This window comes from Nicotiana attenuata, chromosome 8, assembly GCF_001879085.1.
Source record: "Nicotiana attenuata strain UT chromosome 8, NIATTr2, whole genome shotgun sequence".
NCBI classification, from domain to species: domain Eukaryota; kingdom Viridiplantae; phylum Streptophyta; class Magnoliopsida; order Solanales; family Solanaceae; genus Nicotiana; species Nicotiana attenuata.
The window spans coordinates 32,009,140-32,018,631 of NC_031996.1; positions in this window are offsets into that span (position 1 = coordinate 32,009,140).

A 9,492-nucleotide genomic window follows, 5' to 3' on the forward strand; every position below is an offset into this window, starting at 1 on the left:
TATACATGCACATATGTTTTCAGTGGCCTTGTGGGCGCATCGGCGTGGGTGATATGGGAACTTAGGTGAGCTGCATCATGTGAGACGATACGCAGCCAGCAGAGTCTCCTTCAGAGTACTTGTATTTTTTTCTGTCCAAATTTGTATTCCGGACAGTTATTGTAGTGTATTTTAAATCCTAGTAATTACTCGTGCACTTGTGACACCGTGTTCTGGGATGATTAGGGGAAATTCATTATTGAAATTGGATAATATCATTATTATTTTATAAAGTTCATCTGTTACTAGTCAAATTGAAGGAATTTATGATTTTAAAAATATTAAAAAGGGAATTAAATTAACTATTTAATGTTGGCTTGCATGACAGCGATGTCCGGCCCCATCACGACCTTTAATGGATTTTGGATCGTGACAAATATGTAATATTTGGAGGTTATTTTTCAAAAACATCATTTCCTAAAACTTCTCTACAATCTTTGTGTTTGGAACAACTGTGTATATAACTTATCCATCACGAAGTTTTTGTTCATTTCTTAAAATTTCATACCTAAAATGCTCAAGTTTTGTAATATAAAAAGAGACGCGCAAAAAGATTACAAATAAATTTGATTAAACAAAATAAATACAAATTAAAATTTCATAAAAACATAAATAAGATAATAGCCCTTTAAATAAAAGGATTATACAAAACAAAAACAAAACAAAAAATAATCATCCATATCTTCCTCGTCGTCACTGTCAGATAGGCGAGCAACTGCATCTCCAAGACTATCATAGGAGCCATCTCTGGCCAGCATCTCAAGCCTATCGAGCTTGGTCTTGATTTCTTCCAAATCTCTATCGTACTTGTCTATGAACTCATCGAGTTCAACTCGAATGCCTCTATGATATCTTGCTTAATTTCGTCAATGATTTGCCTTTTGACAGCATCCATTTTTCTTTCTTTTGTATTTTATCTCCTAAAATATATGTGTTTGAGTGAATAAACTCACAAGGCATTGTGTACTTATATAGGCGGAAAAAAACTTCTGCATGGTATATTAAAAGGCATAGAGAAATTTTAAACGTCCAGTGTAAAGCGTGCATAAATGTGACAAAAATGTAATTATGACACTAAACATACCTCAATGCAAAATAATTACTACATTAAAAGTGTTTGTTACGTTTACTCCTGTATAGTGTATGATTAATGCATCCTAAACTTCACGCTGAAACATGCTGAAGTTATTTAGTTCATTTGCTAAAACTTCATACCAAAATATGCTGGAGTTATTTAGTTCATTCAACAGTTTTGTCATGAGCTTTTCTCGAAACTTCTGTAGAAATATGCTGAAGTTGTTTAGTTCATTTGCTAAAATTTCAGGACAAACGTGCTGAAGTTTTTGTCCTGCAGTATGTAATTTTCTAATGAATTTTCTTTAATGCATGCTGAAGTTATTTAGTTCATTTGCTAAAAGTTCATACCAAAACTTGCTTACGTTTTGTTGTGCATTCAACAGTTTTTTCATGAGCTTTTTCCGAAACTTCGGTATAAACAAGCTGAAGTGTTTTAGTTAATTTGCTAAAACTTCAGACTAAACATGCTTATGTTTTTGTCCTGCAGTATGTAATTTTCTAGTGAATTTTTTCCGAATTTCATACTTAAATTTTTTTGTTCATTTTCCTAATACTTGACACTACACATGCTGAAGTTTTCATTCTGCAGGATGAGTTTGATTTGCCTTGTTATTACTTTCAATGGGAGGTGGACTTTTGATTACAAATTGTCACGACCCGGATTTTTCACCCTCGGGAGTCGTGATGGCGCCTACTCGTAGAAGCTAGGCAAGCCACGAAATATAGAAATGCTTAACCTTTTCATTATAATCCTTTTTGACAACTTGGGTTAACAGGTAATCAACATATTAAAATTTACGATAAACAGGAATAAGCGGAAAACTTAAGCAACTAAAAATAACCAAGCCAGTACTACAATGCCAATGTACTCCTCTACCCGGAATCTGGTGACACAATATTCACAGACGGACTAAGATTACTACAACAAGGGTCTGAAAGAAATACAATCTGTCTCGAAATCTAATGAAAATAGAGTACATAATGAGATAGAAGAGAACGCGGGGCCTGTGGATGCCTGCAGGACTACCTCGGGATCTCTGGATGGACTGAAGGCTGGCCCCCCAAGTGCTACTGTCCAAATGCTGCTCCGATATTTGCACATAGTGCAGAGTGTAGCATCAGCACAACCGACCCCATGTGCTGGTAAGTGCCTGGCCTAACCCCGGCGAGGTAGTGACGAGGCTAGGACCAAACCCCAGATAAACCTGTGCAGTTATATAATATATAACGAAAAGTAAAGCAGGAATAAGCAAGTAAAGATGGGGGGGGGGAGAAACATGCTGTGGGGGTATACCAGTATTAACAGTAAATCCAGAGTAACAGTCTAAGGGCAACTTAGAATTCACAGCAAAACAAAAGAATCTAATATCCAAACTAAACACGCTTGTATCAATAATTATTGTGGCGCGCAACCCGATCCCAATATATATAACAACACTGTTGCGGCGTGCAACCCGATCCATATCATTTATCATTGTTGCGGCGTGCAAACCGATCCGCATATAATATTGTTGCGGCGTGCAATCCGATCCACATATAATATTGTTGCGGCGTGCAACCAGATCTACATATAATATTGTTGCGGCGTGCAACCCGATCCATATATAATATTGTTGCGGTGTGCAACCCGATCCATATATAATATTGTTGCGGCGTGCAACCCGACCCATATATAATATTGTTGCGGCGTGCAACCCAACCCATATATAATATTCACAAATCATAACGAGAGTCCCGACAAGGGATCAATAAGGTCTACACCATCCCGGCAAGGGATTCGACAGCAATAGTAGTTACGTCCCGGCGAGAGAGAAACAGCTATAACCAAACTTGTTCCGACATCTAACTACCTCAGCTATAACCAAACTTGTTCCAACATCTAACTACCTCAGCTATAACCAGACTTATTCCAACATCTAACTACCTCAGCTATAACCAAACTCATTCCTACATCTAACTACCTCAGCTATAACCAAACTTATTCCAACATCTAACTACCTCAGCTATAACCAAACTTAATCCAACACAAAGAATCATCAACCTAAGCATCCATAATATCAATTAAGAACACAATGCAAGGGAATCACAACTCAACAATAGCCCGGCAAGGGGGCAACATAATGATCTCTCCTCTTTCTTACTATTACTTCACAATTTACTCCACAACTCGAGCCAATGCTCTAGAGGTTCATTTATCACTTATACTTTCACAATTCGTAATACAACTTGAGAAACGCTCCTCAATATTCATAGATCACAATTCTTTCCACAAACTTTACATAACAATAGAAACCTTCACCAAGGCATGAATAATACAACGAAATCATGGAAATCACAATATAAGACTCACGGTCATGCTCGACACCAATGTATAGATACTCGTCACCATGCCTATACGTCGTACTCAACAAGAAACAAATAGCAAATAGGACACAACTCCTAATCCCTCAAGCTATGGTTAGACCAAACACATACCTCGATGCCACGAACACAATTCACGCTTCAATTATAGCTTTACCCCTCGATTCCACCACCAATTTGCTCGTATTTAGTCACAAGTTACTTAAATTACATCAATATACGCTAAATGAATCAACCCCAATGCATGAAAATGAGTTTTCTAAAGTTTTACTCAAAAAGTCAAAAATTGCCCTCGGGCCCACATGGTCAAAACCCGAGGTTCGAACCAAAACCCGATTACCCATTCCCCCACGAACTCAAATATATAATTTATTTTGAAATCGGATCTCAAATCGAGATCCAAATCCCCAAGTTTGAAAAAAAAACGTAGGTTCTACCCAAAACACCCAATTTCCCCATGAAAATCATTGATTTTAAGTTGAAATTATGTTAAAAGATGTTAAGGAGTGAAGAAAACGAGTTAGAAATCACTTACCAACGTTTTGGAGAAGAAAGGTTGTTTGAAAATCGCCTCTTATGTTTTTGGGGTTTTGAAAAATGAAAAATGACTGAAAATCTCGTCTATTTATACCCCTCTCAGACTCCCTGTGCAGACCGCACAAAATGGACTGCGGCCGCACAGCCCTTCCTGAGGATACTGCAGTCTAGTGACCCTGTGCGGACCGCACAAAGTCGACTGCGTTCGCACAGCTCTCCGCCGCGCACCGCACAAAGTCGACTGCGGACCGCACTGGCCCCTCCGAGGTCGCACACGATTTCTCGCGGACCTCACTAGCGGGTTTAGACATCTGCAACTTCTCTGAACCTGCAACATCTGTGTTTTAGGCCTAAGACATCCCGGAACCTACTCGAAACTCGCCCGAGCCCTCGGGGCTCCAAACCAAACATACGTACTAACTCAAAAACATCATATGAACTTATCCGTGCGACCAAATCGCCAAAAATAACATCATAAACATCGAATTAAACCTCAAAATCAATGAAATATTTCAAAACTTCTTAAAATATCAAATATTGCATTTAAGGTCCGAATCACGTCAAATGATATCCGTTTCTCACCAACTTTCACAGAATCGCCTTAAATCATATATAAGGCATGTACCGGGCGCCGGAACCAAAATACGGGCCCGATACCAACATGTTCTAATCAAATATCATTTCCAAATCCTTTAAACAATTTTAGAAAAAAATTTCTTTAAAAATTTATTTCTCGGGCTTGGGACCTCGGAATTCGATTCCGGGCATACGCCCAAGTCCCATATATTTCTACGGACCCTCCGGTACTGTCAAATCATGGGTCCGGGTCCGTTTACCTAAAATGTTGACCGAAGTCAACTTAAATGCATTTTAAGTCAAAATTTCAATATTTCACAGATTTTTCACATAACAGCTTTCCGGCTACACACACCGGACTGCGCACGCAAATCAAAGTGAAGATAAAAGAGGTTTTAAGGCCTCGGAACACAAAATTCATTTTAAATACAAGTGGTGACCTTTTGGGTCATCACATTCTCCACCTCTAAAACAACCGTTCGTCCTCGAACGGACAGAAGAAGGAAGTACCTGAGTCGGGGAAAAGATGGGGATAACGGCTCCGCATATCGGACTCGGACTCCCAGGCCGAGGCCTCAGGAGGCCGACCTCTCCACTGAACACGAACAGAAGGAAAACTCTTCGACCTCAACTGACGAACCTGCCGGTCTAGAATGGCAATCGGCTCTTCCTCATAAGACAAGTCCCTGTCCAACTGGACAGTGCTGAAATCTAACACGTGGGATGGATCGCCGTGATACCTCCGAAACATGGACACATGAAACACTAGATGCACGGCTGATAAGATCGACGACAATGCAAGTATATAAGCCACCTTTCCCACTCGATGAAGAATCTCAAACCAATGAACCTAGGGCTAAGCTTGCCCTTCTTCTCAAATCTCATCACGCCCTTCATAGGCGACACTCGAAGCAATACCCGCTCACCGACCATGAAAGCCAAATTTCGAACTTTACGGTCGGCATAACTCTTTTGCCTGGACTGAGCTGTACGAAGCCTATCCTGAATGATCCTGACCTTGTCCAAGGCATACTGAACCAGATCCGTACCTAACAACCGAGCCTCCCCCGGATCAAACCATCCAACTGGAGATCGACACCGCGTACCATATAAAGCCTCATAAGGAGCCATCTGGATACTCGACTGGTAGCTGTTGTTGTAGGCAAACTCTCTAAAGGCAAAAACTGATCCCACAAGCCTCCAAAGTCAATGACACAAGCTCAGAGCATATCCTCCAAAATCTGGATAGTCTGCTCGGACTGCCCGTCCGTCTAAGGATGAAATGTTGTGCTTAACTCAACCCGTGCTCGCTGAACTGCTCTCCAGAAATGTGAGGTAAACTGCGTACCTCGATCCGAAATGATAGACACAGGCACACCATGAAGGCGAACAATCTCCCGGATATAGATCTCAGCTAACCTCTCAGAAGAATAGGAGACTGCCACAGGAATGAAATGCGCTGACTTGGTTAGCCTATCAACAATGACCCACACTGTGTCGAACTTCTTCCGAGTCTGCGGGAGTCCAACAACAAAATCCATAGTGATCCGCTCCCACTTCCACTCGGGAAGCTCAATCCTCTAAAATGAATCACCGGGCCTCTGATGCTCGTACTTAACCTGCTGACAATTCAAATACCGAGCCACATATGCAAAGATATCCTTCTTCATTCTCCGCCACCAATAATGCTACCGCAAATCCTGGTACATCTTCGCGGTGCCCGGATGAATAGAGTACCGGGAACCATAGGCCTCCTCTAAAATCAACTCTCGGAGTCTATCCACATTAGGCACACAAACTCGACCCTGCAATCCCAGAACTCCATCATCATCTAAGGAAACCTGCTTGGCACCTCCGTGCTGCACCGTGTCTCTAAGGACACACAAATAGGGATCATCATACTGCCGATCACGGATACGCTCCAATAATGAAGAACGACTGACCGAGCAAGCTAACACATGACTGGGCTCGGAAACATCCAGCCTCACGAACTGATTGGCCAAAGCCTGAACATCCAAAGCAAGAGGTCTCTCACCGACCGGAATATAAGCGAGACTGCCCATACTGGCTGACTTCCTACTTTAAGCATCGGCCACTACATTGGCCTTTCCCGGATGATATAAGATGGTGATATCATAGTCTTTCAACAACTCCAACCACCTCATCTGCCTTAAATTCAACTCCTTCTGCTTGAACAAATACTGAAGACTCTTGTGATTCGTGAACACCTCACATGCCACGCCAAACAGATAATGCCTCCAAATCTTCAATGCGTGAACAGTGGATGCCAACTCCAAATCATGAACCGGATAGTTCTTCTTATGAATCTTCAACTGCCGCGAAGTATAGGCAATGACCTTGCCATCCTGCATCAACACTGCACCAAGTCCAATACGACAAGCATCACAATAAACTGTATAAGGCCCTGAACCTGTGGGCAAAACCAACACCGGTGCCGTAGTCAGAGCTGTCTTGAGCTTCTGAAAGCTCGCCTCACACTCATCCGACCATCTGAACTGGGCACCTTTCTGGGTCAACCTGGTCATTGGGGCTGCAATAGATGAGAACCCCTCCACGAACCGACGATAGTAGCCTGCCAATCCCAAGAAACTCCGAATCTCTGTAGCTGATGCTGGTCTAGGCCAGTTCTTGACTGCCTCAATCTTCTTCGGATCAACCTAAATACCCTCGGCTGATACAACATGACCCAGAAATGCAACTGAACTCAACCGGAACTCACACTTCGAAAATTTAGCATACAACTAACTATCCCTCAAAGTCTGAAGAACCACTCTAAGATGTTGCTCGTGCCCTTCCCGGCTGCGGGAATAGATCAAAATATCATCAATGAAGACTATCACGAACGAATCCAAATAAGGCATGAACACTCGGTTCATCAAATCCATAAAAGCTGCTGGGGCATTTGTCAACCCGAATGACATAACCAAGAACTCATAATGACCGTACCGAGTGCGGAAAGCTGTCTCAGGGACATCGGATGCCCTAATTAACTAATGGTAGCCAGATCTCAAGTCAATCTTCGAAAATACTTTGGCACCCTGAAGCTGATCAAACAAATCATCGATCCTTGGCAATGGATACTTATTCTTGATTGTAACCTTGCTCAACTGCCGGTAATCAATACACATTCTCATCGATCCGTCCTTCTTCTTGACAAACAATACCGGCGCACCCCAAGGCGAAACACTCGGCCTAATGAAACCCTTCTCAAGCAAGTCTTACAACTGCTCCTTCAACTCTTTCAACTCATGCGGGGCCATACGATACGGCGGGATAGAAATGGGCTGAGTGACCGAAGCCAAATCAATGCAAAAGTCAATATCCCTGTCGGGTGGCGTACCCGGCAGGTCTGAAGGGAAAACATCATGAAACTCATGAACAACGGGCACAGAATCAATAGAAGGGACCACAACACTAGAATCACGAACATATGCCAAATAGGCCAAACACCCCTTCTCGACCATACGTCGAGCCTTTACATAAGAGATAACGCAACGGGTAGAATGACTAGGAGTCCCTCTCCACTCTAAACGAGGTAAACCTGGTAAGGCTAAGGTCACAGTCTTGGCATGGCAGTCCAAGATAGCGTGGTAAGGTGATAACCAGTCCATCCCCAATATAACTGTGAGCACGTGATTTTTGCCCTAAGTGAACTGTTCCCAAAAATTCAAACAAAATGATTTCTTTCATTATTTTACAAGTTGTGAATTTTGTGTTATTTTCTGTTAATTGTTTGCATTTTATTTGTGCATTTTAATTCATATAAAAATATAAAAATACGCTTGACACTTGCATTTAGGATCTAATTTCATATTTTAGGATTAATTAGTGGTTAAGTTGTTTTTAGAACAAAATATAAAAAAAATTACAAAAATAGTCACTTGTTTGCATTTTTGCGTTTTGTTTAGTTTTCTTTTGTTTACTAGGATTTATTCTATTTTTAGATAATTAATTGGTCTAATTTTGGAGTTAAATTAGGTTTTGTTAATTTTGCAAAAGAAATAAATACAATAAACAAAACAGAATACAAAAGAAAAGAAAGGAAGAAAATAAACGACAATCAAGGGCTAAGTTATTTGGGCCATTTTCGTGCCAGCCTCAGCCCAAGACCCTTTTTCCCAGCCCAATCCACAAAGTATCCGGTCCAGGTCCCCCATACCCTAAAACGACGCCGTTTCGGCGTCACATAATACAGGCCATTCATTCCCTATGATCAAACGGCCCTGATGTGTTCACAATGATAAATAAATCTGTCCGAAAAACATTCCAAACCCTAAAACATTCTTCCCCTTCCTCGTACCCTGTAACGCCACCGTCCCCACCACGCCCCCGGCACTCTGCCGCCGTCCGTCGCCGGCCGAAAATCGCCGTCGGCGGCGGCGATGCTCCAAACGATCCAAAACTTCACCATTGATTCTTCTCGTCCTCCTCTTTCCATATCTAACCTTAGATTCCCTCAAATCCCGGCTAAACGTTTCGAACGTTAGATCTAAGTTTTCCGGCCATGACACCACTTCGCCCAAATCAGTCCAAATTAACACCATAAGATCGCCTGGCCATCCTCTATCAGACCCCCCAGGTCCCGTCCCTCGAACATGGCCGGAACTGCTCGAATATTGAATCAAAAACTCGGCCAAAACCCCATCTCTTCCAAATCCGCCCAAATTAACATTCTACACTCTCCTCACCCTCCTCTACTCAAATCCCTAAACCATTTTTCCCAAATCCAACCGGCACTGATGGAATTACAAATCTAGGGTTTAAGGAAGTTTGAATTTCTTCTGGGTTGCGGAAGTTTCGGCTTGGTTCGGTTGGTGTATTGCATTTAGTAGAGGCCGAATCAATAAGTTCCCTCGTCTTTGTTCAATTGTTTTCCGTTTA